Genomic DNA, 8,364 nt, shown 5'->3' with positions numbered 1-8,364 from the left:
AGTCCACCCTGAGACTACAGAATGAATCCCAGGTTAGCCTGGACCACAGCAAGATCCCACATATATATATGGTATATATATATATAGACACTCCTTTTTCTCTCTAATAAATAAATTAAATAAAATCTTTATTAAGGGCTGGAGAGATGGCTTAGTGGTTAAAGCGCTTGCCTGTGAAGACTAAGAACTCAGGTCTGACTCTAGGACCCGTGTAAACCAAATGTACAAGGTGGCACATGCGTCTGGAGTTAGTTTACAGTGACTGAAGGCCCTAGCATGCCCATTCTTTCTCTCTCCCTTCCTCCGTCTTTCTCTTTCTCTCCCAAATACATAAACAAATAATTTTTTTTTTTTTAAAAAAGAAGCTCCTTTCCACCCCAACTCCTGTGCTGATTCATCACATTCCCTTTTAGTTAGCATTGTTCCATGTAGCCCTTTGGAGAATGGGAAAAATCTTTTGTCAGCTATACATCTGATAAAGGATTAATACCTAGGACATACAAAAAATTAAATTAAATAATAAGAAATCAAGCAATCCTATTTAAAAAATGGGCTATGGAACTAAATAGAGAGTTCTTAAAAGAAGAAATACAGCTGGGCGTGTTGGTGCACGCCTTTAATCCCAGCACTCGGGAGGCAGAGGTAGGAGGATCGCCATGAAACTACATAGTGAATTCCATCCAGGTCAGCCTGGGCTAGAGTGAGACCCTACCTTGAAAAAAAAAAAAATTGTTTGAGACAGGGTCTCACCACATAGCCCAGTCGGGTCTCACACTTTCAACCTTTCTGCCTCTGTCTCTTGAGCGCTGGGACTACAAGCATGTCCCACATGCCTGATTCAAACATTTTCTTTTTCTTTTTCTTTTTCTTTTTCTTTTTTTTTTTTAGACAAGGCAGGAGATCTAGCTTGGCTTGCCTAGCATGCATGAAGCCTGGGTTCTACCCTCAGCACCGCATAAAACTGTGGTGGTTCATACTATACTGAATGTAATCCCAGCATTCAGGTGGTGGAGGCAGGAAGATCACAAGTTCAAGGTCATCTTCAACTAGCTAGACAGTTCCAGACCAGCCTAGACTACACGAGACCCTGCCCCCCACCCCCAAAAAAACCCACGTCATTTTTTTTCTGGGTAGGGTCTAACTCTTGTCCAGACTGACCTGGAACTCACTCTGTAGTTCTAGGCTAGCCTCAAACTCAGTGATCCTCCTACCTCTGCCTCTCAAGTACTGGGATTAAAGATGTATGCCATGGGCTGGAGGGATGGTTTAGTGGCTAAGGCGTTTGCCTGCAAAGCCAAAGAACCCTGCTTCAATTCCCCAGGACCCATGTTAGCCAGATGCACCAGGGGGCACATGTGTCTGGAGTTCATTTGCAGTGGTTCGAGGCCCTGGCATGCCCATTCTCTCTCTCTCTCCCCTTCTTTCTCTGTCAAATAAATAAATAAATGGGAAAAAAAGGTGTATGCCACATGCCTGGCCATGGGATTTCCTTTTTTAAGTGACTGTTAAAATACCGATGTTCAGCCGGGTGTGGTGGTACATGCCTTTAATCCCAGCATTCGGGAAACAGAGGTAGGAGGATCTCCATGACTTCGAAGCCACCCTGAGACTATATAGTAAATTCCAGGATTGCCTGAGCTAGAGTGAAACCCTACCTTGGAAAGACAACAACAACAACAGAAAAAATACCAATGTTCATACATGCAAAGACATTTTCCTAGTAATAATTACAAAACTTAAATTTACTTATTTTCCTAATTTCATAAAGATCCTTCTTTACCCATCCAAAAATCACACTAAGATCTTTTCCCTGTGTGTGAGTGAGTGTGTGTGTGTGCACACGCATGTAAAGTCCAGAGGACAACTTCTGGTGTCAGAAAGAGAAAGAAGCAGATAGGTAGAGAGAGAATGCGCATGCCAGGGCCTCCAGCCACTGCAAACGAACTCCAGATACACATGTGCCATCTGGTGCATCTGACTTACATGGGTCCTGGGGAATTGAGTCTCGAACCGGGGTCCTTAGGCTTCACGGGCAAGCGCTTAAGCGCTAAGCCATCTCTCCAGTCCCCTCTTTTCCCCATTTTTTTAGGTAAGTCTTGCTGACCTGGAATTCACTATGTAGCCTCAGACTGGCCTCATACTCAGGGCAATCCTCCTACCTCTGCCTCCCGAGTGCTTGGATTAAAGGCGTGCGGCCACCACGCCCTGCTCAGATTTCTGTCTTCATGGGTGTAGCGTGGCCTTGGACCAGCCACAGGGTCCTCCCTGGACTTACTTCCTGTATCCGATGGGATGCAGGGCACTCAGCTTTGCGCGCTGGAGACATGATACGTCAGGAACCTGTACTCAAGGACATGACGGCAGCACAGTCCACAGTATAGCGCGGTAGCACAGACAGAAGATGTTGTCACCTCACTTATTGTCACCTCCTCTGGGCTACAAGGTAATCGAGCTCAGGAGCTGTCACTCCGTTAGCTGAGCTGCTACACGCCATGTTCGGGGCTACACACTCTGTTGAATCCTCATATCAATTCCTAGGAGTATTATTTAGTCATCATTATTATACCCATTGTATGAACGATGAGTGTGAGGCTTCTATCCGTGAAGTGAGGGTTACAAGGCTGCAGGAAATAACAGCCCGGTGTGGTGGCGCACACCTTTAATTCCACAACTCGAGAGGCTGAAGTAGGAGGATTCTTGTGAGTTCAAGGCCAGCCTCAGAGACTACATAGTGAATTTCAGACCAGCCTGGGCTAGCATGAGATTCTACCTAGAAAAACTACTACTACTACTACTATTTTTTAAAAAATAACAGAGCTTTTCCTGAAATGGAGGTAAGACCAGCTGCAGATCCTTGGTTATTAAACTGTATGCAATCCTGCCCTTGGGATCCGATGAACCAGTGAGACTTCTGTGGGTGCTCTATGAGGTACAGTCTGCGAGAGGAGAGGAAATGGAAGGGCAGAAAGGGTTGTGATAAGAAGCAGAGACCTGGCCTTGGTTAAGACATGCAGGTGTGTGTCTCACTTGCGGTATTTAAGTGAAGAAGTGATGTTGCCCTTTGGGGGGACTGTGGCTTGATGCCTGTGACTCATGAGGACAGAGTAGCTCAGGTCTCTGCCACAGGAGCTGCTATTTATAACCCACAGGTTCCCACAGCCTCCTGAGCACAGAGGCCTGCGGCTACCCGGGGGGGTTAGTCTCCTGGGCTGCAGATGGAGGGGAGGAGGCATGGGGGAGGCCAGGGGAAGGTCATAGCTGAGCCTCCAGGGTCCTGTGTTACCCTAGGGGTAACTGGCCTGTCTGCAGCAGAGCAGGTGGCACCAAAGAGGCCCAAATGCACATGCTAATAAATGCTGGAAGTGGCTTCAGCGTTTTTCATTTGGTCAGATCTTAACATTTCTTCTCCATTGGTTTCCCCGTCTCATTTGGAGCCAAGGTCAAAGTCCCTTACGGTGCCCCCAAGGCCTCACAGACTCTACGTCCTCCGACCTCCTAGCCTTCTTCTTACTCACTCTACTGCAGTAGCCTCTCATCTGCTCCGGGGACACACTGCGAACCTACTGTCCTTGTGGTCTCTGCTGTGACCATTTCGTCTCTCTGGACACTTCCCCCAGAGACTAACATGTTTTCCTCCCCAGCCTCTTTCTTTCTTTCTTTTTTTTTTTTTTATGAGAGAGAGAGAGTGAGAAAGAGAGAGAGAGAGAATTGCCGTGCCAGGGCCTCCAGCCACTGCAATCCAACTCCAGATGCGTGCGCCCCCTTGTGCACATGTGCGACATTGCCGGCTTGCGTCACTATGTCTGGCTTACGTGGGACCTGGAGAGTAGAACATGAGTCCTTTGGCTTTGCAGGCAAGCGTCTTAACCGCTAAGCCATCTCTCCAGCCCTCAGCCTCTTTATTTATTTTTATTTTAGAGAAAGAGAGCTCTTATTGATCTTTTAAATTTAATTAATTAATTTATTTTAAGGTTTTTTTTAATTGACAACTTCCATAATTATAGACAATAAACCATGGTAATTCCCTCCCCCTACTTATTGATCTTTGCACAGAAACTGGTTTTTCTGTGAGCAAGTTCCTTTAACCACTGAGCAATCTCCCCAGCCTCAAATAAGCTTCTCTGTGAGGCCTTTCCTGGCTATTCTATATAGCTTTGCATCTGTACTGTACTCTCATTTCCTGTCCCTGCTTCAATCATGTGTGCTTACCAGCCTCTACAATTCTACATTTATTACTAATTTATCTTCTTTTAAATATATATCTGTAAATACACACACACACACACACACACACACACGCACACATATATACACATATTTTATTTATTTGAGAGAGAAAGAGGCAGAGGGAAAGAGAGAATGGGCATGCCAGGGCCTCCAGCCACTGCAAACAAACTCCAGATGCATGCGCCCCCTTGTGCATCTGGGTTAAGTGGGTCCTGGGGAATCAAACCAGGGTCCTTAGGCTTCTCAGGCAAACGCCTTAACTGCTAAGCCATTTCCCCAGCCCATATATTGTTTTTAATTTAATTTATTTATTAGAGAGAAAGAGGTAGATAGATAAAGAGAGACAATGGTCATACTAGGACCTCCAGCCACTGTAAATGAACTCCAGACTCATGTGCCACCCTGTGCATCTGGCTTATGTGGGTCCTGGGGAATGGAACCTGGATCCTTAGGCTTTGCAGGCAAGCACCTTAGCTGCTCATCCATCTCTCAAATATATTAATATATTATTAATATATAATATAATATAAATAATATACTATAATTTTTAAATGCTTTTATTTATTTGTGTGCACGCACATACCAGGGTCTCTTGTCACTGCAATGAACAGCAGTCCCTTTCCTCACTCTGTGCCTGGCTCTACATGGGTTCTGGGGAATCAGACCCAGACCAGCAGGCTTTGCAAGCACCTTTTACTGATGAGCCACCTTTCCAGACCCAACTAATTTATCTTCTTTTCTTTTTAAAAAAAATATTTTTATTTATTTATTTGAAAGAGAGAGAGAAAGGGAAAGAGAAATAGGCAGGGGGAGAGAGAGAGAGAGAGAGAGAGAGAGAGAATGGGTGTGTAAGGGTCTCCAGCCACTGCAAACCAACTCCAGATGTGTGCACCCCCTTGTGCAACTGCTTTATGTGGGTGCTGGGGAAATGAACCTGGGTCCTTTGGCTTTGCAGGCAAACACCTTAACCACTAAGCCATCTCTCCAGCTCTAATATTTTTTCTTTGTATTTCCCCTTTTCTGTTTCTTCCCCCCCCCCCAAGGTAAGGTCTCACTCTAGCTCAGGCTGAGCCATCTCTTCAGCCCTAGAATGACTTTTCTTGTTTGTTTATTTATTTTTAGTCTTTTTATTTATTTGAGAGCGACAGAGAAGGAGGGAGAGAGCGAGAGAGAATGTGCCAGGGCTTCCAGCCACTGCAAATGAACTCCAGACATGTGCGCCCCCTTATGTATCTAGCCAACGTGGGTCCTGGGGAATTGAACCTTGAACCGGGGTCCTTAGGCTTCACAGGCAAGCGCCCAACCGCTAAGCCATCTCTCCAGCCCTAGAATGACTTTTCAGATCAAAGTGTTGGAGCCTGTGAGCAAGCAGTGTAAGTGGTTTTGTTTGATTTGGTTTTTTGAGTAGGGTCTTGCTGTAGCCCAGGCTGACCTGGAGTTCATTGTGTAGTCTCAGGCTGGCCTTGAAGTCATGGGGATCCCCCTACCTCTGCCTCCCAAGTGCTGGGATTAAAGGCGTGCATCACCACACCCGGCCAGTCTTTTTATTTTTTAAGTAGGATTATGAGCAGATATGTGTGTGTGTGTCAATAGGTCTGTGTGTTTGTGAACCTGGCTGCTTTTTGCAGTCAGTGAAACAGAATGTACAAATTTCAAAAAGCATGGCAGACCCTTCTGTACTTCAGTGATGGAGACCTCACGGCTCTGGTGTGCAAGGGAAGCAAGCACCTGTTGGTTTTGAGTCCCTTACCTGAAACAGTCTGTTTTCACTTCCCTAGGAGCCAGCTGTGACAAGCCCGTAGTGAGCTGCCTGCCTTCCAGTGAGGGAAGCCTGCAGAACTGTAGGCTGCAATGGGCTTGCCAGGCCCATTTTTAGATCTCATCTGTTCTTAATAGGAAATGGGTCAAACTTTGCCCAGGTTCCTGGAACCACCCCTGAGAGAGTGTTGGAGCTCACCAGTATGTTCACACGCTATCTCAGCTCATCCCATGACGCTATCTCAGCTCATCACATGGTCTCTTCTGTTTTGGCACACCTCTGACCTACCCATTTTTTTACAAATTACTACATTTGTAATGTAAGACTAGATTTTCTTTTTTCTTTTTCTTTTCTTTTCATTTTATTTTAGTTTTTCGAGGTAGGGGTCTCACTCTAGCCTAGGCTGACCTGGAATTCACTATGTAGTTTCAGGGTGGCCTCGAACTCATGACGATCCTCCTACCTCTGCCTCCCGAGTGCTGGGATTAAAGGCGTGTGCCACCACGCCCGGCTGTTTTTTATTTTTTAAAAATATTTTATTTTTACTTATTTGTTTGAGAGAGAGAACAAAGCAGAGGAAGAGCGAGAGAATGGGCACGCCAGGGAAATGACACCAGATACATGTGCCACCTTGTGCATCTGGTTTATGTGGGTCCTGGGGTATTGAACCGAGATCCTTTGGCTTTGCAGGCAAGCACTTTAACCTCTAAGCTATCTTTCTAGTCCTCTTTTATCTTTTTAAAGGAAAGTTATGCTTTATTTATTTATTTATTTGACAGACAGACAGAGAAAAAGGAGAGAGAGAGAAAGAGGTAGACAGAGAGAGTAAGAATGGGCACACCAGGGCCTCCAGCCACCGCAAATGGACTCCAGAAGCATGTGCCACCTTGTGCATCTGGCTTTACGTGGGTACTGGGGAATCAAACTTGTCCTTAGGCTTCATAGGCAAGTGCTTTAACTGCTCATCACCCCAGTTCTGATTTTTTTAAAAATGACTTAATTTAATTTATTTATTTGAGAGAGTGAGCATTTATTCTTTTTTTTTTTTTTTTTTTTTTTTTTTTGAGGTAGGGTCTCTCTCTAGTCCAGACTGACCTGGAATTCATTATGTAGTCTCAGGGTGGCCTTGAACTCATGGCGATTCTCTTACCTCTGCCTCCCAAGTGTTGGGATTAAAGGCGTGAGCCACCATGCCCGGCTTCATTTGATTTTTTGTTTGTTTGTTTGTCTTTCGAGATAGGGTCTCTCTAGCCAAGGCTGACCTGTAATTCACTATGTAGTCTCAGGGAGGCCTTGAACTCATAGCAGTCCTCCTAACTAACCCTAACCCTAACTCTGCTGCTGGGATTAAAGGCATGCTCCATCACGCCCCTGTTGGAAAGAGGCACTGCAGAGCTCCTGGGACCAGATGAAATCCTTCTAGGGAAAGGGTGGCAAATGGTGGCCACCATCAGGCACAGCAGCCCTTCCTCATTGACTCAGTGAGGCAATAAACATTCAGCCATGCTCTGATGTTGGACTCTCAGGATACAGTGTGCTGGGCCCAGCTGGGGAGACAGACATTGCCTGGAAAGTGTAAATCGTGGAAGGAAGCCCGCAGATGAATCTGACTTGATCTGGGGAGGAAGAAGCTGCAGCCGGACCAGGCAGGGAAGGTCGGGAGAACTGATGGCTGATGGAACCAGACTGTGTGAAGAATTTTGGACTTGATCCTAAGAGCCTGAGGCCACTGATGCTAGGAACTACTAGATTTTTTTGTTTGTTTGTTTGTTTTTGGTTTCTCAAGGTAGGGTCTCAGTCTAGCCCAGACTGACCTGGAATTCACTATGTAGTCTCAGGGTGGCCTCGGACTCACGGCGATCCTCTTGCCTTTGCCTCCCCAGTGCTGGGATTAAAGGTAGATAGAGAAAGCCACCACACCTGCTATCATGATCTTTGTAGTCTTACATTGTGTAATATTTTTTTTTTCGCTCTCTCATTTGCCCCCTAAAAAGAAAAAAAAATGGATTTTGACTTTTACATCAGTCATGCTGATTTTTATGTTTTTTTTAAACTTTCAAATGTCAAAAATAAGGGAATGATGGAAGATGTGTTTATTTTCAGGGTTAAATGTGCTAACAGATGCAAATTGCCTCGCATTTTACATGTGGTCTATAAATGGTAATTCCCTTATCTTTCCTCTAAATTCCGTTCCATAATTTCTGCTATTTCAGGAGCACAGAAGGAGACTGGGCCTCCCTACAGACTAAAGATAAATTTTATTTGAAGGACACGAAATAGACGTGCTTCACAACCTGAGTGGTTCTAAAGGTCAAAAGGTGATTATTTTACAAACTTATTGTGCAAACCAGTAAACTCATTATGAGCATACGACCTAT

This window comes from Jaculus jaculus, chromosome 13 (assembly GCF_020740685.1).
Source record: "Jaculus jaculus isolate mJacJac1 chromosome 13, mJacJac1.mat.Y.cur, whole genome shotgun sequence".
Classification (NCBI taxonomy): domain Eukaryota; kingdom Metazoa; phylum Chordata; class Mammalia; order Rodentia; family Dipodidae; genus Jaculus; species Jaculus jaculus.
Note: the sequence above shows the minus strand (reverse complement) of the source record.